The sequence below is a fragment of the Tamandua tetradactyla genome, chromosome 26, assembly GCF_023851605.1.
Source record: "Tamandua tetradactyla isolate mTamTet1 chromosome 26, mTamTet1.pri, whole genome shotgun sequence".
In the NCBI taxonomy this organism is placed as follows: domain Eukaryota; kingdom Metazoa; phylum Chordata; class Mammalia; order Pilosa; family Myrmecophagidae; genus Tamandua; species Tamandua tetradactyla.
Window position 1 is genome coordinate 11867962 of NC_135352.1, and position 21668 is coordinate 11889629.

Here is a 21668-nt window from a genome sequence, read left to right on the forward strand (position 1 = left end):
TATGCATAATATTTAGAATCCAGTGTAGTGGTCCATTGCGGATATCATCCAAATGATGACAAAGTCTGATGGAAGCCCCCTGGAAAGTCCTCATTGAATACCCACTCACCCTAAGCTGTCAGCTCCTATGTAACCAGTCTCCTTCCAGCTATTTTGGAAGCAAATAGAATATTATAAATAGACCAGGAGAATGGGTAACATTTAGTCTTCCACACTAGAGTTTCTATATATTATTTGTTTTATATCAGTGTCTGCTGTTAGATATCAAATTTTCCAAGGACAGAAATAAATGAACTGTTCCTTATGCCTTTCTCACTGTTCGACAACTCATTCGCTGAGGAATAGATATCCCCACACATCTGAGTCCTCCCACTAAGTTTTAAGGAGCTTACTTTGAGAGCCTTTCCTCCAGGAAACCAATGAAGAAATGCACCTGAGATCAAAGAAGTATGGAGGAAGGCAGCATGATAACTGGAAATGCATGGAAAAGTTAACAGCATTTAGTGCATCTTTTAGTTTTGTGTGTGATTCCTCAGGAATACCGTACTCCTATTTTTTGTACTGTGAAATTGTAACAGGAATGGTTTCAATCTTCAAAGTATATCTTTAATTAGCCCTTAAGAAGATTTAGAAGAATCAAATTTATAATAATATTAATAATTCACACTAGATCAATGCCTTCATTGTAATTTCTTTTTAGTAGCTATCTATGAATGACTTGATTCAACTCAAGTTGTGAGTGGGATGGTATAAAATACATAGCAGAGAATGGTCAAGAATCCAGGGTCCTCAATAAATGGAGAGATTGTACTAATGAATTTACCCAGGGCCACAGAGAAAAGAAAAAAAGAGCCACTTGATTTGAATTGATTTTAATTTTTGTTTCCAGATTTGACAGAAAGGTCCCATAGCTGGGATTCAGCTCTAACAAAAATCACTGCATCAGTACAAGTCATAATTAGGCAGTTACAGTTTCTAATGACATAATTGTGCATATTTATACTGATAGTATAATTAGACTTAACCAGATTATTGGTTCAAATAGACTGAGGGTTTCTTTTTAAAATAAATAAGCTCATTACACAAAAATCATTCAAAGAACATTTGCATTGCTCTTACCTACGAGGGTAAGAAATATCAGTGGTCTGCTCCACATTTCTTTATAAATAGCAAAAAAATGAAATAGGACCTTCTCTATAATCATAAAGCTTTCTGCCTGGTTTCTAACCCTGCTTCACCAGGACACACACACACACACACACACACATTCTCTCTCTCCAGAAATATCCTTATATCCCAATTAAAGATCTTTGTCATTTTGACTTCTCCTGACCCTCTGCTTCTTCAGAACAGGTATATTTGCATTCACCACAGAACACAGGAATCTTGGGTATAAGAGAAATAAACAATAGGCATTTCATTTTAACCTGTTCTGTATTCATTAATGTAGTACCCAATAGCTTTGATGTCCCCAGATAGGTTGGTTTTTCCTAAGGCATTTTATGGGAACTTTTTCTTTCCTGTTATTTCAATTTTTTCCCATGTTCCAAACCTGCAGTGAATTCCTCAATGTATTCTTTGGGGCCCAGGTACATAAAAATCTTACAGGAAAGAATTATAGGTCAATCAAACAAATGAAGGTTAAATCTCTCGCTACAAAAAAAATTTGAATCACAATGGCAGCATTCCCTTATCCCAGATATTATGTATGTTTACACCCTATGCTTCGGACACAACAAATGTGATCACCATGCTATGTTTAAAAGCCTTAAGATCTTTTAGAGACCTAACTGTACCCCATCTGTCTTCTCAGAGCCAGACATTCACATGCCATGTACACTTAAGCCATGCATCATATTATTCTTAGTAAGGCAATATAGAGAAGCAAAATCAGATAGTGGATAAGAACATGGGCTCAGTAGTCAGAGAGCTCTGAATTCAAACCCCAAATTTGTCAGGTATTATTTTGTGACCTATGGCACTTGAGTTAACTACCCTGTGTCGTGAGTCCCTCATCTATAAGGTGGTGATAAATTTATATGTCATTCTCACAGGCTTGTTATTCTTCATAACAATGGGTGTTTGCATAAAGCAATTAGCAAGGTGCCTGATAAACAGTAAAGCTGGACAATTGTTAGCTAGTATCACTGTCATTCATTAAGCACTCAATAAGTGCACTCATAGTATCATCTCTGTGCTTATCCTCACTACCATTATCATCTCATCATCATCTCATCATCATCATCATCTTCACCCTTCATTCTCATCATCAAATCTTATATTGAAAGCAACTTTTGAGATAAAATATAAGACCCTCACTTCAAAATAAGGAAATGGGGCACAAAGGGATTCTTCAATTTACTCAAGAATTGCATCTATCTTTCCCATTTTTTCTGTACCATTTCAACACATTTAAAACCCATGTGTTTATTATACACTGTTATCCCTCCATGCTCCCACACAAATTCTTATTAATGAGCGATTACATTTAAAAATAGTAAAAACCCACTGCAATATAGGAAACTAGAAATTGGAGCCATCAATAGACTAGATATTTCTAGAAATGTTTGCTACATATAGTAAGGGTGGGATGGGATTGAAGGAAAGCCATGTTTTCTCCTTCTGCTTGATGAAACAGTGCAGCTTATCATGGAAGTGTATGAAAGGAGAGCATATCAAATGCACAACTGAATTCAGAAAAGTGAGGAATGTCTGTGGAAATAGGCTATAGGCCACAGGGGAGATGGCCATGCAGCATCCCTGTGTCTTTTCTAGACTTAGATCCTACTAGTGATACTGAGTCAAAGAATAGATAGAGAGGAAACTCAAATCAAAGATATGAAAACCAAACTTGAGAACACAAAAGAAAGCTATAAATAGATGGAAATAACTGCAGAGAATACAGACAATATAAAAGATGAAAAAGTAGACATCATATGGATAATATGGCTATCTCTTATAAAGACACCAGTCATTGGATTTAGGGCCCATCCCAATCCTGTATTAACTCAAATTAATTACATATGCAAAGACCCTATTTCCAAATAAGGTCATATTCACAAGTACAAGGGAATTAGAAATTGAACATATCTTCTTTGGAAGACCTAATTCAACCCAGTATACAGGGTATAATAATTGAGAGAGACTATTATTTTCCAAGTATGCATCCTTGCAAGTATCCTTGTAGGATACTTGTAGGACAAGTATCCTACATGGCCCTGATACTTGTCCAAACTTTGCACTAGAGACTTGTCTAAACTTTAGTGTGGACTTCTCTAATACTAGGCCATGTCCCTGGATAGACAGCTGACCCCATCCTGAGCTCTTGTGTCTCTATCCTAGTATTTTGGTTTGCAAAAGCTAACAGAATGCATATACCAGGAATGGGTTGATTTGTTTAAAGGGGATTTATATAGGTTCAAATTTACATTTCTAAGGCCATGAAAATGTCCAAATTAAAGCATCCAAAGACAGATGCCTTGACTCTGAAGAAAGATTTATAGCATCCTGGGTTCCTCTAGGAAGGCACATGGCTGGCATCTGCTGGTCCTTTACTCCCCAGTTGCATTGCTTTCAGCTTCTGATTCCAGTGGCTTTCTCTCTGAGCATGTGTGGGTCCTCACTTACTTCTCCAGAGACACTTTTTTGAGTTCTCTGTGTCCTGCAGGTTCACTCTTAGCATCTCCAGGGCACTTCTCTCTCTCTCTCTGAACTTTGTATCTTCTCTCTTCAACATGTCTCTGGGTGTTTCTTTCCTTTTTCTAAATGTCTCTGAGCTCTTTTGGTTTTTACCATCTTTTTATCTTCCTATAAATGACTCCAGAAAAGAGGATTAAGACCCACCTTGAATTGGGTAGGCCACATCTCATGGAAACAGCCTAATCAAAAGATACTGCCTGCAATAGGTTTTATGCCAATGTGAAAAGATGCATGTACTCTAGAAAAGCCATGTTTTAATCCTAATCCCATTTTGTAAAAGCAGCCATTTCTTCTAATCCCTATTCAGTACTGTATGTTTGAAACTGTAATTTGATCATCTCCCTGGAGATGTGACTCAATCAAGAGTGATTGTTAAACAGAATTAGGTGGAGACAGGTCTTCACCCTTTCTAGGTGGGTCTTGATTTCTTTACTAGAATCCTATAAAAGAGGAAACATTTTGGAGAAAGCAGGAGAATCTGAGAGAGCAGAGAATGCCACAGCACCACAAAGTAGAGAGTCCACCAGCCAGCAACTTTTGGAAATGAAGAAGGAAAATGCCTCCCAGGGAGCTGGAGAGGAAGCTAGCAGATGACACCATGTTCACCATGTGCACTCCCAGCCAAGAGAGTAACCCTGATTGTGTTCTCCATGTGCCTTCCCACTTGAGAGAGAAACCCTAAACTTCATCAGCTTTCTTGAACCAAGGTATCTTTCCATGGATGCCTTAGCTTGGACATTTCTACAAACTTGCTTTAATTGGGATATTACCTCAGCCTTAGAACTGTAAACTAGCAACCTATTAAATTCCCCTTTTTAAAATCCATTCTGTTCCTGGTATATTGCATTTCAGCAGCTAGCAAACTAAAACAGGTTTCCATCCACAAGAGTGGATTCGAAGAGCATGGCTTTTCTGGGGTACATAAAAGTATCAAACCAGCACACCTAGTATGAGACAATGCTGTCTAAACCATAGACTATACTATTTTCAGAAAGATTATTTACCTGCCTGACCCCCTCATATATAAGCCCATTGCCAGAGCCCCTGACCTTTTCCAGACCACTCTCAGCAATTTCCTGGTTTCCCGTTCCCTTCCAAACCATCCGAGATGCTCTCACTAATTCTTTATTTCCTTATTTCCCTTCCCTCTTATGCATTTAAAAATTCTAGCTACCTCTGTGCTAATCAAAGTTGAGACCAGCTCCTGGCTTCTTGTGGTGGATGAACATGTCCCCATTTGGACATGTTCTTGATCTCGATCCTCATTATCATTGTACATAAGATTTCTTCAAGATGTTAAGGTATGTCCCAACTGAATCATGTTGGGCTTTAATGCAGATTACTGGAGCCCTCTACAGAGTGAAATTCAGACACAGAGAGAGGGAAATGCACAGGAAGCAACCAGAAGCTGGAAGTCAATGGAAACCCAGAAGAGAAAGAAGATAATGCAGCCATGTGCATTGCCATGGGGCTGAAAAGCCAGGGACCATGGATTGCTGGGAGGCAAGCCCAAAACACCACAGTCTTCAGGGAGAAAGCATTGCTTTGCTGATGCCTCATCTTTGGACTTCTAGCTTCAGAACCATGAGCCAATAAATTACTTTTGATTAGGCCAACCCATTGTATGGTATTTGCTTCAGCACCTAGAAAATGAAACCATTTCCTGTCTTCCCTGCTGCAGGAATTTGCATAAACTCTGTCCTGCCACTTTACTGTCTAGTGATTTCTTTGACAAAACCACAATCGATGTTATACCTACCTAAAGAATTATAATAATAAATATTTCACCTAAAGGCATTGTTATAGCATTTTTGAATGGTAGTAACAATGATAATAATGATAGAATTCTTCATTTAGCTTCCATCCCACCACCCACATAGTTACCTGCAGTAATAAAGACCAGCCTGACCTCTAACTTCTCTCCTGCAATATCAAGTGTCAGAATTAAATGGATCCGAAGTTAAGCTATCATTCAAGTTCAAAGTTTGAAACACATTGCCAGCTATTCAAAGGCTCAGAAAGTGCACCTTTTTATAAAGAAATTACTTGAAGAATGACTCTAATTGGCTGATAGAAAAGAACTGAATCCTTTAAGAACACTTAAAAATAGATATATAAGAAAAATTCTAAAATATGGACATAAAATTGAATGCAAAAACAAAATATGTTCCCCAAAGAAAGTACATTATATGGTATATTTTACCTATAAATAATAAGTTATATATACTATAATAATTATGTTTGTAAATAAAAATTTAAGTATGATTATCTGTATCTAAATTATCATTATCAGAAATCAATACCTGTGTAAATAAAAGATGGGGATTTGGGAAGGGGAATTGATGCTGCGGTACCAGAAAAAAAGAGTAAAAGTGTGCCAAACTTCTTATGCTTAATGGGAAGACACAAATGACAACTTTTCAAGCATCACATTCTAGGTATAGTGTGGGAAAACTTTTGAGTAACTACTCATGGGATTGTAGCAATAAATATATTCCCAAAATGTTGGACAATATAAAAGTAAGGAAATCAATTACAGGAAATGAAGGAAACATTGAGAATGCATTTATTTTAAAGAATCACACACACACAAAAAAACAGAAATAAGATCAACTATAACAAACATAGCAGCTACAATCTTGACATTTGATAGATGGGCATTAGATACATTTCCTAGAAAAAGGCAAAAATTTATTTGGTTACAAAAGTGGAGGTAATGAGGCATGGACTCTGAAATGTAGAAGAGAAGACTCTAAAGCATACTGATACAAAGTGATTTAAAAATCAGAAACTAAAAAAAGAATGAACAGTTTTTAAAGTCAAAGAAAAACAACAGTAAAACTGTGGTTAAATACTACCATCAGATAAAAAGTAATTCCAAGCAAACATTAGAGGAAACAAAGACAAGCATGTTACGATGACAAGATATGAAATAATTCTAATAAAGATAGAACTGCCAAACGCCTTTAACTCAAAAATAATATTATGGGCAGGCCAAGGTGGCTCAGTAGGCAGAGTCCTCTCCTGCCATTCCGGAGACCTGGGTTCAATTTCCGGTGCCTGCCCATGAGAAAAAAAAAAAGTTAAAAAAATCGAAATGAAATAATCGTATTGCATCATTTTTTATGAAGCAAAAATGATTACAAATTTAAAGGGAGTTTATAAAAATATAATACTAGCAAGAAACTTTAGCATATCTCTCGGTCTCTGTTAGCCAAATAAACAACAAAAAAAAACACTGCCATAGGAAAAAATACGAACTATATAATTAATATTAATTTGAGAGATATGTATATATGTTATTTCTAGCCTAAAGAATATGAACGAATATTATTATATGTTATGCTATAGAGAAAAATCTCAAAAAATAACCAACTGTGGAAATTTTTCAGGTTCCTTTCTCTGTTTGTGACAATAATAAAGTAGAAAAATAACAACTTTTACACTTTAAAAAACTCTCCTGATTTCTCTTGAGACAATAGAGGAAATTAGGCAACTATATACCACTTAAATTGTATATATAGTTGTCATAGTTGATAATTCAGAAATAACAATAATACTTACAGAACTGCAAAGAATACCATCAAAAGTGCTCTCAGGAAAATTTATATTTTTAAGTATTTCTTATTAAAAACAAAATAATTAAATAAATGAGCTAAGGATTCAACTCAAGACAATATGAAAATATTAAAATAAAATAGGAAGAAGGAAATAGCAAAGATAAAAAAATACAACATGAAAGAAAATTGATAAATCTAAGTGACAGTACTTAATAAATATTGATAAAATTGACAAAGCTCCCACTAAGGCAATTGAGAAAGAAAAAGAAAGAGACAGAATAAAGACAGAAACAGAGATAAAGTAGACACAAAACAAAACATTGGATGGATTAATGGGATATAACCATAAAAACACACATACGCACATACATACATACAAATATATCCATGTATAACTTCTATGTTACAATGTATAGATTTCCTATACCCAAATTAAAAATGCAATAGCAAAGAGATTCTTCTACAATAGCAACATAAACTACCTAGAAATGAAATTTAAAAGACCGTTAAGGAATCATATGAAAAAACTACAAAATTATATTACAGGATATAAAGCCAAATAAATAAGGAGGCATGCTTTATACATGCATGAGAAAAGTTACTATTACAAAGGTATAAGTTCATTCCAAATTGACCCAAAATTAAAAGCAAATTAAAGTAGGGCCAGAGGTATTATTAGAAACCTTCTAAAGTGCTTCTGAAGTTTACCAGGAAGAAAACTTTTAATAAAATATGAACATACTAACTCACGCACAATTAATGGATAGCAAATGGGAACTTTCTTTGATTTCCAAATACTAGAACAACAACAGCAAAATGTGACTTTAGCTCCAGCTATAGAAAGAATAAAATAAAACAAAGTTAATAAAAAATGCAGAGGGCAGGCCATGGTGGCTGAGCAGGCAGAGTTCTCACCTACCATGCTGGAGACTCAGGTTCAAATCCCAGTGCTTGCCCATGCAAAAAAAAAAAAAAAAAAAAAAAACGGCAGAAAGGAATATAAGTACAATTTTAGACATGATAAAAATGGGGAATAAAATGAATAATATTTATCAACAATATTGTATAATATTTGGTTAACCATGTGAAAAATAAAGTTTAGAGTCTCTACCTCTCACAAGTCATCTAAAAAATTCCATATGGACTACTAATGTAGATCCTGGACGAGTAGTTGATAACACTGGGATGGGAAGGACATTTTAAGAAATACTATATGTAAAGTAAAGATGGAAGTTCTTTATTTATTCGTTTATAATGGCAAGGAAGAATTAAAAAAACTCCAACTACACAAAGTGATAAGGTAAATAACAAACTGAGAAAACTTGTATTACAGAAAGCTATTTTAATATCGGAGATATAAAACACTTACAGAATTAGCAAGAACAGGTTGTACACCCAGTGAAAAAATGGAACAATGACATGATTAGGTAATTCATAAAAGAAGAAAGGGAAGCAGTCAATAAATATAGGAAAATCAAAAAAACATTCAAATTTACTACTAATAGAGTTATACATTAATATATAGTGAAATACATCCTCAAATATAGGTATTGAGAGTGCAAATTGTTCTTATCTTTTCAAAGGCAGTTATGCAACCTGTATCCAAAGCCTTAAAATTATACATTCTGATTCAGTAAACCTATACATAGAAATCTCAATTATGCCAAAACTGGGAGCATAAAATTATTGTTTATAATGTAAAGGTAAGAACAATAAAAATATCTAGAATTTAAAAATGGTTGTTATAATCTACCCACATGAAAAAATTATTTACTACACCTAAAAATAAAATTCTCTAAGAAATTATAACAGTTGGGGAAATGTTTGACATATAAAAAGTGATAAAAAGCAAGATACTGGGTGGGCCGCGGTGGCTCAGCGGGCAAGGTGCTTGCCTGCTATGCCGGAGGACCTCGGTTCGATTCCCGGCCCCAGCCCATGTAACAAAAACGGAGAAACAGAATACAATAAAACAAGAAAATGTTTAAAGACGTTTCCCTTTCCTCCTTCCTTCCTTCCTTCTATCCTTCCTTCCTTCTCTCTGTCTTTCCTTTAAAAAAAAAAAAAAAAAAAGCAAGATACTAAATGGTTTAGATTTCATTTAAATAAAAAAATGCATTAAAAAGACTGGAAGGAAAAAATAAAGACTAGAAGGAAATATAACATAAAGCCACAGTGGCTTTCTCTTGGTTTGTGAGATTACAATTGTCTCTATTGCTTTCTTGAACTGCTTTGCATTTTGCAAGTTTTAGATAATGAATACATAATTGATTCTCATTATTCATGGTAGTTAGGTCATAGCAAACACTGAATTAGCAAATACTGAACCATTGTCCGTATGTGAAATACAGGGTTATATCCCAGCAAACCTCTAGTTGCAACATTTTCATCAACCAATCAATACGTAGCCTTGTATTATGTGTGCTTCTGTTTGAAGACATCTTAATTAACATCTATTGTTGATTTGTTAACATTGAACTCAGAGCCAACAGCATAACTCATGAGTTATAACTCATGCCTGAATGGAGTTTATCTAGCTCATCTAGCACATGTATTTTCTCTATAAGGCACATAGGAGCCTTCATGCACTTAGGATCAATCATCCGCACTTTAGAAGCCTTTTTTCCCCCTTTTATTGAGGCAGGCATCAGCAATCGAACCGGGTCTCCACCTTGGCAGATGAGACCTCTGCCTGCTGAGCCACCGTGGCCCGCCCAGAAGCCATTTTTAAACAGCAAAATCGCCAACAAAAAAGTGCAAAAATATGAAAAATTTGGCTCTAAATATACCATGTAAAAGGATACTGGCCTACGGTGTGGGAGCTAAGGCAGGAAAGCAGAACATCACCTTGTTCAACCTCGGTTGGGAATGTGAGGTACAGGAGATTCAAAATTTTCACTTCTCTGCATCTGTCCACTCTGATGATGTTTTTCAATTTTTCTGTTGAAATCTTTCTATGTAAGATTCTAGACTCCCAGAAATCCAGGTGAGCTGGGATTTCATCTGTGCCAGTAATTCTCCCATCAGCCCTATATGTCCTACCTTGCTGTTTTCTGCTCAGAATATTGGGAACAGGTGGAATCAAGGACAAACTTAACTCTGTCCTTCATGGTTAATTTTGAGAGAGAGAGAAAAAAAACAGAGAGAGGCAGAGAAAGAGAAAGAAGGAGAGGGAGGGAGGGAAGGAGGGAGGGAGGGAAGGAGAGGGGGAGGGAGGGAGAGGGAAGGAGAGAGGGAGGGAGGGAGAGGGAAGGAGAGCAGAAACAGAAGAAAAAAAAATCAACCAAAAGGCACGAGAGGAAGTCAGGCCTATAATGTCTTTCTCTAAAAAACTTCTCTCTGAAGAGACACAGTAACCTACAAAGCCTAAATGTACCCATCGTTAACCCTGTACCATAAAACATTAAAATGAATCAACACAATAGCTCACCTAACGTTTACTTGGTCAATAATCAAGCTGGGGAGAGAAGCCAAGATTCTGATTGCCTGTCCTGTATCAATTTTAAAGCAGCGTCCCATTGCATATTAAAGATCTCGATCGTGCTGAAGTGCAGGAAACTAATTGGAATCATTCTGGCTTTCATGACTCATAACTTAAAGCTCTTTTAGCATCATTTTGGCTGAGCAGGTTTCCTAAGCACAGTTTAATAGCAAAAGACATTTAAAATAACAATCTTAAAAGTCTTTACAACCTCTCCAATTAGAGTGAAATAAATTGGCTCTTAGAATTAAAGGCTGTGCTTTCACAGGCTTTGGAATATCTCATTGATTTCTGTCATCTTAACTATGAGGAAAAAGACAATTAGTACTACTCTATTTTAATCTTCATGGTTATCAAAATATTTCTACTAGAACTGAATAACCTGCATTGTCATGTACTTAACTTGGATCACCCTCTCGTGGTTTGGCTTGGCTTTCATTCATTTTCTTAATTAGTTATTTTAACTTGTATTGGGTCTCTGGGAAACTTTATGAGGTTTGGCTTTTTATCACTGGACTGATCAAGAAGAACTTCATATTATCATTGCCAATTAGTATTTATTGAGTTCTGTGCTTTATTATAACAAACAAGAGACAAGGTGACCCCATACTTTATAAAGTGTCTTTGTCATCTTTGCGTTCCTATAATTTATTAAACAGAAATAGTTTCTGTTCCCAAGCAATTCTTTTGCAAGGCTATTTAATTGCTACCTAGCAGGTTTAATCCAGGGCACTTGGTCTGATTGTGCCAATATTGTTTCCTCCCATTTTACCTCAGTCAACCTGTATTTCTGGTATAAAAATATATGAATGGAGGGTAGGCAATGGTGACTTAGTGGCAGAGCTCTTGCCTACAATGCTGGAGACCAGGGTTCAATTCCCAGAGCCTGCCCGTGCCAGAAAAAAAAAATTTATATATATATGAATGGAGAGGACTATGGGAAGATGGTGGAGCAGGGCACCCTAGGACTCAGAGCTCCCACCAAAAGAAATATTAAGCAGACAGGAACTGTCTGAAACAGCTATTTTTCAAACTCCATAGACCAGGAGGATACTGTAGAGCATTCAAGAAAGAATAGGAGGAAGAGCCTCAAAAATTATGGTAAAATACAGAAAATTGCTGTCTCCATGTGGCAGCTATCAGTGCACATCCCACACACTCACAGCAGGTCACTGGGGGTCCAGCCCCTGGCTAGCTTGCTAGTGACAGATCAAGATCAAGGGTGGGTCCATCCAATCATAGATCATGGCTTTTGATTAGTGACTTCAGATCACTGGTGGCCTAGCTCTGAAGGCAGCCACTGTTTCTATTGGCCCAGAGACAGAGGTCGAGGTAGCCATTGTTTCAATCCTTCCAAATAGGGGCAGCAGCAGTAGAAATTTAAAGATGGTACACTTCCTCAGAACTGTGCAGCATAGTTAGCTGAAGGACTGCATTGGCTGGACAGGCCAGGAAAATTCAGCTTTGGGGAGTTATCAGAGAAGCTCTTGGGTGCCCTTCTTGGTCCCCTCCCCAGGGCCCTTTGGAGCCAATCTGCACCCCTTTCTGGGTCCTTGGCCCTGCTTTGTCTGGGAAAGACTGATTTGGGAAAGTCCTCCCTGGTATGCCTCTCCTCCCAGAATTTACATCCCTGAAGCAAAAGCAGCACGAGACAATGAAAAGAGTGTAAGAAACTATCAAGCCAGATAGTCTGGGGCAAAAGCATGCTAGCTTCAAACATCCGAGAGAGGGAGTTCTGTCTCCTGGGAAACAAAGTGGACAAACAAATTCCTGTAAACAGCAGAACTCCACAATGACCAACAAGCAAAACTCCAGGACAAAACACAGACCCAGAAAGACAGGGAGAACCCTGCACATTGGATTCATGTTGGGCAGATCTTCCTGATAAGAGGGCTGAAGTGCAAGAAAATATCTCTTCTATTACCATGAATGAAAATGAAAATACAGCATGCCAAAACTCATAGGATGCAGTGAAGGTAGTGCTAAGAGAGAAGTTTATAGCTCTAAATGCTTACATTGAAAAAGAAGAAAGACTTCAAATCAGAAACCTAACCTCAAAACTGGAAGAACCAATAAAAGAATAGAAAACTAAACTTAAGGAAAAAGGAAGGAAGGAAATGGCAAAGATTAAAGCAGAGATCAATGAAATAGAAAACAAACAAAAACAATAGAGAGAGTCAAGAAAGAGAAAAGTTGGTTTCTTGAAAAGATCAATGAAATTGGCAAAACTTAAGCAAGACAAAGTAAAAAGAGGGCATACAAATAATGAAAATCAGAAATTAAAATAGGGACATTACTACCAACCCCACTTAAAAAAAGAGAAAGACTATAAAAAGGACTATAAAACGATACTTTGTATATTAATAAATTACATAACCTAGATGAAATGGACAAATTCTTAGAAATTCACAAGCCACCTATATTGATTCAAAAAGAAGTAGAATATCTCAACAAACCCATTACTAGTAAAGAGAATAAATCAGTCATCAAAAACCTTCCAAAAAAGAAAAGCGAAGAACAGATGGCTTCACAGGAGAATTCTAGCAAACATTCCAAGAAAATTTAACTCCAATTATATTCAAACTCTTCCAAGACATTGAAGGGTAGTGTCATGGTCACTTAGATGTGTCAACTTGGCCAGGTGGTGGGACCTGTTTGTCTGGTTGGGCAAGTGCTTGGCCTGTCTTTGGCTATGAAGACATTTCATAGAATTAAATCATGATCACGTTGGCTGCATCCACAGATGATTCTATTTGTAATTAGCCAAGGGGAGTGTCTTCTTTAATGACTGATGTTTAATCTAATCACTGGAAACCTTTTAAGAAGGATTCAGAAGAGACAGGCTCTCTTCCTGCTTCAGCTAGTGAGCCTCTCCTGTGGAGTTCATCCAAACCCTCTATCAGAATCGGCAGCTTCACAGCCTGCCCTATGGATTTTGGACTTAACATTCCCATGGTTACGTGAAACACTTTTATAAATTTTATATTTATGTATATTTCCTGTTGATTTTGTTTCTCTAGAGAACCCAAACTAATACAGGCAGGTAAACCTTTCTAATTCATGCTACAAGGCTAACACCATCCTCATATCAAAGCCAGATAAGGGCATCACAAGAAGAAAAAAACTAAAGACCAATAACCATTATAAATATAGATGCAAAAATCCTCAACAAAATACCAGCAAACCAAATCCAACAGCATATTAAAAGAATTATATGACCAAGTGGGATTTATCCCTGATATACAAGGGTGGTTCAACATTAGAAAATCAATTAATATAATACACCACATTAACAAATGGAAGGAAAAAAACACATGATCATCATATTGATACAGAAATGGCAGTTGATACAATTTAGCACCCCCTTTTGATAAAAACACTTAGAACACTAGGATTTGAAGGAAATTTCCTCCACATGGTAAAAGGCACATATTAAAAACCCATAGCTATAAAAACAACAACAACAACAAAACCATAGCTAACATCCTATTTAATGCTGAAAGATTGAAAGCTTTCCCTTTTGGATTAGGAACAAGACAAGGATGTCATTTATCACCACTGTTATTCAACATTATACTGAAAGTTCTTGACAGAACAATTATACAAGAGAAAGAAATAAAATGCATCCAAATTGGAAAGGAATAAATAAAACTTTACCTATGATATGATCCTATATACAGAAAATCCTGAAAAAATATACAACAAAGCTCCTGGAGCTAATATATAAATTCAGCAAAGTGGCAAGGTACAAGTTCAATACCCAAAACTCAGTAGTGTTTCAATATAGAAGCAATGAACAATTGAAGAAATAAAGAAAAATTCCATTTACAACAGCAACTAAAAGGGTCAAATATTGACTTCCGGGTCAAGATGGTGGCTTAACAACGTGAGCGTTTTAGTTCATCCTCCAGAACAACTACTAAATAACCACAAACAGTACAGAACAGCTCTTGGGGCCATGTCAGTGACCAGACACACAGCGTACCCCAGTCTGGACCAGCTAGACCAGCTGCGAGACCCCCAGAACCGTGAATTCCCAAAGCTGCGGCGGCCAGCGCCCCTCCCCGACAGGGCACTTCCCAGAGGAAAGGAAAGGACTTTACCAGCAGCAGGGACTGGGCACAATCAAATGCCAATTGTGGAACTAATTAACAAATTCTGACTACTAAAAATAGGCCCCCAGCTTAGGTGAACCTGATCAAAGCAGAGGTTTCTCATTTTTGCCCTGGCACCAAGGGGGCAGGACTGACAGAAAAAGGGGGGGAAAAAAAGAAGGAAACAGAGGTTTTTGTGGCTGTGTATCTACAAAGGCCTGACTGCCTCTGGATACAGCGGCAGGACTTTTCAGGCTGCAACTGCCCCAGGCATAGGCAGAAGTGAGCTCTTTTGGGGACTTGTCTGGAGCCTGTGCCTTCCCCAGGGGAGATGTGAAGCCAACTCAGGTGGAATCCCTCCATCAAGGAATTCAGACCCCAGGACTTGGTAATTTGAAGCCATTAAAACCAGCCTACAACCTCTCCTCTGTCTCCACCATGCCCCCAGCAGGGAGAGTCTGCCAAAGTTAAAGGTACCGCATCATCTTATGCTGGTGGGACCTGCAGTCAGACAAGCGCCACACACAGGGCAGGATAAGAAAAACAGAGTCCAGAGGCTTCACAGGAAAGTCTTTCAACCTGCTGGGTCTCACCCTCTGGGAAAACTGACGCAGGTGACTCTTTCCTCCTGATAGGAGGCCAGTTTGGTCTGGGAAAATCTGGCTGGGGTCTATAATATCTAAGTAGACCATCCTAAGTGTGTGTGGGGGGGAAGGTACCATACAAGCAGGGCAAGAAATAAGAAAACAAGAACTGAAAAATTCTCCTCTTTTAAACAAAACTTAAGCTAAAGGTCCAGATAAAGCTGAATGGAATGTCAAAGAACAGATAGACAACAAACTCACCCAGCAAGAAAACCCTAGATAAAAGAAGTGAAAGCAATCTCCAGAATAAACTAATTAAGGTAATCAAATGCCTAGATGCCAGCAAAAAAGAACAAATCACATTAGGAAAATTGAAGATATGGCCCAGTCAAAGGAACAAACCAACAATTCAAATGAGATACAGGAGCTGAAACAATTAATTCAGAATGTACAAACAGACATGGAAAACCTCATCAAAAACCAAATCAGTGAATTGAGGGAGGATATAAAGAGGGCAAGGAAACAACAAAAAGAAGAAACTGAAAGTCTGAAAAAACAAATCACAAAACTTATGGGAATGAAAGACACAGTAGAAGAGATGAAAAAAACAATGGAAACCCACAATGGTAGCTTTCAAGAGACAGAACATAGGATTTCAAAACTGGAGGACAGAACATCTGAAATCTGACAAGAAACAGAAACTATAGGGGAAAAAAAGGAAAAATGTGAGCAGGGACTCAGGGAATTGAAAGACAACATGAAGCGCATGAATATATGTGTTGTGGGTGTCCCAGAAGGAGAAGAGAGGGGAAAAGGAGGAGAAAAACTAATGGAGGAAATTATCACTGACAATTTCCCAACTCTTATGAAAGACTTAAAATTACAGATCCAATAAATACAGCATACCCCAAAGAGAATAGATCCAAATAGACATACTACAAGACATTTAATAATCAGAATGTCAGAGGTCAAAGAGAAAGAGAGGATCTTGAAAGCAGCAAGAGAAAAGCAATCCATCACATACAAGGGAAGCCCAATAAGACTATGCGCAGATCTCTCAGCAGAAACCATGGAGGCGAGAAGACAGTGGGATAATATATTTAAATTATTAAAAGAGAAAAACAGCCAACCAAGAATTCTATATCCAGTAAAACTGTCCTTCAAAAATGAGGGAGAAATTAAAACATTTTCAGACAAAAAAATCACTGAGAGAATTTGTGACCAAGAGACCAGCTCTGGAAGAAATACTAAAGGGAACACTAGAGACAGATACGAAGACAGAAGAGAGAGGTGTGGAGAAGAGTGTAGAAAGGAAGACTATGAGTAAAGGTAAAAAAGAAGGAAAATTAGATATGACATATAAAATCCAGAAGGCAAAATAGTAGAAGAAAGTACTACCCATGCAGTAATAACATTGAATATTAATGGATTAAACCCTCCAATTAAAAGACATAGTCTGGCAGAATGGATTAAGAAACAGGACCCATCTATATGCTGTCTCTACTCAAAGGACACAAGGCCAAGGACACAAATGGACATTTACACATCAATGTTTATAGCAGCATTATTAACAATTACCAAGAGATGGAAACAGCCAAAATGTCCATCAACAGAGAGTTGACTAAACAAACTGTGACATTTACATAAGATGGAGTATTGTGCAGCTGTGGGACAGAGTGAAGTTATGAAGTATGTGACAACATGGATGGACCTTGAGGACATTATGCTGAGTGTGATTAGCCAGAAACAAAAGGACAAGTGCTGTATGGTCTCACTGATATGAACTGACATTAGTGAATAAACTTGGAATATTTTCTTGGTAACGAGACCATCAGGAGATAGAAATAGGGTGAGATATTGGGTAATTGGAGCTGAAGGAATACAGACTATGCAATAGGACTGAATATAAAAACTCAGAAGTGGACAGCACAATACTACCTAATTGTAATGTAATTATGTTAAAACATTGAATGAAGCTGCATGTGAGAATGATAGAGGGAGGAGGGCTTGGGACATAAATGAAATCAGAAAGAAAGATAGATGGTAAAGATCGAGATGGTATAATCTAGGAATGCCTAGAGTGTATAATAATAGTGAAATGTAGAATGTACAAATTTTAAAAATGTTTTTGCATGAGGAAGAACAAAGGAATGTCATTATTGCAGGGTGCTGAAAATAGATGATAATACTTTAAAATGTCACCTTATGTGTGAGACTAAAGCAAAAAAATGTTTATTTGTTACAAAATTTATATTTTGACTAGAGCATTTCCTAATATAACTCATGTAGATAGTTTGATTGAATGTCATAAAAACTTGGAATCTCAGGTAGGACATGAGATTTTGTTGGTTTGTCCAGAGTGATGCCCTGATGAATCCCAGAGTGATTTGATCAGTGACTGGAGAAGTATTTGCAAGCCCCCTTCGGGGAATGGTGAAAGCGGGGAGAAATTCAACTTCCCCAAGTTGAATTCTTGATATTCTCACAAGCAGTGTGGACAACCAAAGCTATAGGCTGAGCCCCCAGTCTTGGGGTTTGTTCATATGAAACTTAACCCCACAAAGGATAGGTCAAGTCTACTTAAAATTTAGGCCTAAGAGTCACCCCCAAGAGAGCATCTTTTGTTGCTCAGATGTGGCCCCTCTCTCCAGCCAACACAACAAGCAGTCTCACCACCCTCCCCCTCTCTGTGTGGGACATGACTCCCAGGGGTGTGGACCTTCCTGGCAATGTGGGACAGAGATCCGGGAATGAGCTGAGACTCAGCATCAAGGGACTGAGAAAAACCCTAGAATGAGCTGAGAATCAACATCAAGGGATTGAGAGAACCTTCTCAACCAAAGGGGGAAGAGTGAAATGAGACTAAGTGTCAATGGCTGAGAGATTCCAAACAGAGTTGAGAGGTTATCCTGGAGGTTATTCTTATGCATTAAGTAGATATCACGTTGTTGTTCAAGATGTAGTGGAGAGGCTGGAGGGAATTACCTGAAAATGTAGTGCTGTGTTCCAGTAGCCATGTTTCTTGATGATAATTGAACAATGATATAGCTTTCACAATGAGACTCTGTGAATGTGAAAATCTTGTGTCTGATGCTCCTTTTAGCTACTATATCAACAGAAGAGTAGAACATATGGAATAAAAATAAATAATAGGGGGAACAAATGTTAAATTTAGTTTGAAATGCTAGTGGTAAATGAAAGCAAGGGGTAAGGGGTATGGTACGTATAATCTTTTTTTTTCTCTGTTATTGCTTTATTTCTTTTTCTGTTGTCTTTTTATTTCTTTTTCTAAATCGATCCAAATGTACTAAGAAATGATGAATATGCAACTATGACGATATTAAGAATTACTGATTGTATATGTGGAATGGAATGACGTCAATGTTTTGTTTGTTAATTTTTTTTAATTAATAAAAAAAGTTTTAAAAAAAGGGTCAAATATTTAGAAATATATCTAACCAAGGAAATAAAAGACTTATACACAAAAAAGCTACAAAACAATACTAAGAGAAATCAAAGGAGACCTAAACAAATGGAAAGACATTCTGTGTGCTCATGGATTAGAAGACTAAATATCATTAAGATGTCATTTCTAACTAAAGAAATTTATAGATTCAATGTAATACCAATCAAAAGTCCAACACGCTTCTTTGCAGAAATGGAAAGGCCAATATTCGTATTTATATGGAAGGGTAAGGGGCCCTTCAAATAGCTAAAGCCCATCATGACAAAGAATGAAGTTGGAGGACTCATATTTCCCAATCTTAAAACACACTATAGAGCCACAGTAAACAAAACAGCCTGGTATAACACAAGGAGAGACATACAGACCAATGAAATAGAATTAACAGCTCAGAAGTCAACCCTCATTTTTATGGCAAACTGATTTTAACAAGGTAGCAAAGACTACTCAAATGGGAAAGAATACTTTTTTCAACAAATGATGTTGGGAAAACTGGATTTCCATTTGTAAACAAAAAGGAGGAGGATCCATACCTCGTGATGTGTACAAAAATCAACTCAAAATGAATCAAAGACCTAAATATAAGAGCCAAAATGATCACACTCCTAGAAAAAATAGTAGGGAAGCATCTTTAGGACCTTGTGATAGGTCATGATTTCTTAGACTTTACATATAAAGCACAAGTCTTCAAAGAAATCATATATAAATGGGACCTCATCAAAATTAAAAACTTTTGTGCCCCAAAAGACTTTATTATGAAAGTAAAATGACAGTCTAAACAATAGGAGAAAATATTTGGAAACCACATATCTGATAAAGGCTTAACATCTAGAACATATTAAAAAAATCCTTCAACTTAACAATGAAAAGACAAAGAACCCAATTAAACATTGGGCTAAAGACTTGAATAGACATTAGTCCAAAGAATATATGCAAATGACATGAAAACATGCCCAGCATCATTAGCCATCAGGAAAATTCAAATCAAAAAGGACAATGAGATACCATCCCATACCCATTAGAATGGCTACTATTAAAGAAATGGAATATAACAGTTATTAGAGAGGATGTGGAGAAATAAGAAAACGCAATCATTGCTGGTGGGAATGTAAAATGGTGCAGCCACTGTGGAACAGTGCTTGGAAGTTCCTCAGAAATCTTAGCATAGAGCTACCATACAATCCAACAATCCAAGTATATACCCAAAAGGATTGAAATGAAGGACTCAAACAGATATTTACGCACTGATGTTCATAGCAGCACTATTCACAATTGCCATAAGATGGAAGCATCCTAAGTGTCCATCAACCAAAGAATGGGTAAATTAAATATGGAATATTATTCACCTATAAAAAGGAAGGAAGTCCTAATACACACGTTGACATGGATGAATATTTAAGAAATCATGTTGAATGAAATATGCTGGACACAAAAGTATAATGATTGTTTGATCTCACTGATTTGAAGCAATTAGAATAATCCAGTTCATAGAGTCAGAATCTAGAATACAGGTTACCAGGTGCTGGGTCAGGGATGGGGAATGGGAAATTAAGGCTTAAAATTTACAGGCTTCCAATCAGAGTGCTGGAAATGTTTTAGTAATGGTTGGTAGTGATGGTAGCACATTATAAACATAATTAAAAGCACTGAAATGTATATCTGAATGTGATTAATAGGGGTAATGTAATATTGTATATGTAGTGACAGAATAAAAGTTTTTAAATTTCCATGGAACTGAGCAGTGCAACAGTGGCTCAGTGGCAGAATTCTTGCCTGCATTGCCAGAGACCCAGGTTCGATTCCCAGAGCCTGCCCATGCCAAAAAAAAAAAAGAAAAAATTCCATAGAACTACATTACACAAACAGTGAACTTTAAGTTAAACCAAGGACTATAGTTAATAGTGCAATTATAAAAATGTGCTATCATCAATTGTAACAAATATTCTACAGTCAATGCAAAGGTTAATAATAAGGTGGTAATTTACTTTATGCATGATTTTTCTGTAAACCTGCAACCTCTCTAATAAAAAAAATGTACATGCATGGGGTTCTTTTCTAAGACTTATAAAGATAAAAGATTTAAGAATAACCAAAGCAAACAATGATTCAACCTTTTACCTGGACATAATCTGATAAATATACATATGTATATAAAAGTCATATATATGTAAATATATATCTATAGCTCTCTATATACATATATATGTGTGTGTGTGTGTGTGCGCTCACACATACACACATACATATCAACTCTTCATTATGATGAATAATATCTTTCCAGTCACATTCTTCAGAAGTTATTCTCTCTCTTTAGGCTGCTCAGGAGTAGAACTTCTTTGGATGGAGTGGCCAGGAAATAAAAGTCATTTGGAAATACATGAAGCTATCAGGCTTAATACTGTTTCAGCCTAGTGCATGCACTTTTTGATCCATTGTGACTTTACATGTCTTTTGAGATTTAATGCATATCAGTTTTCCTGCTGCCTCACTGGTTTCTTCTCTACATAATGGACAGTTCAATGACTTTCTGGCACCCAATTCTATATTTTCCTGATTTTTATTTAGTGTATCCTTTCTGAGTTTTTGCCATTAACCAGAGCCTGCCTTTAATTCTTGGTTTAGTTTAACCTCCTGAGATTCCATTATTTGGACGTACACTTTTACTTTTGGCCTAACTATGTCCTTGAACCTCTTCCGGTCTTAACTCTTCCAAATGCACAGATGCTTTACATAAATGCCAGCGGAAGAAATTCATCCTTGGTCTTCATCCTCAATATTTTTCTATTG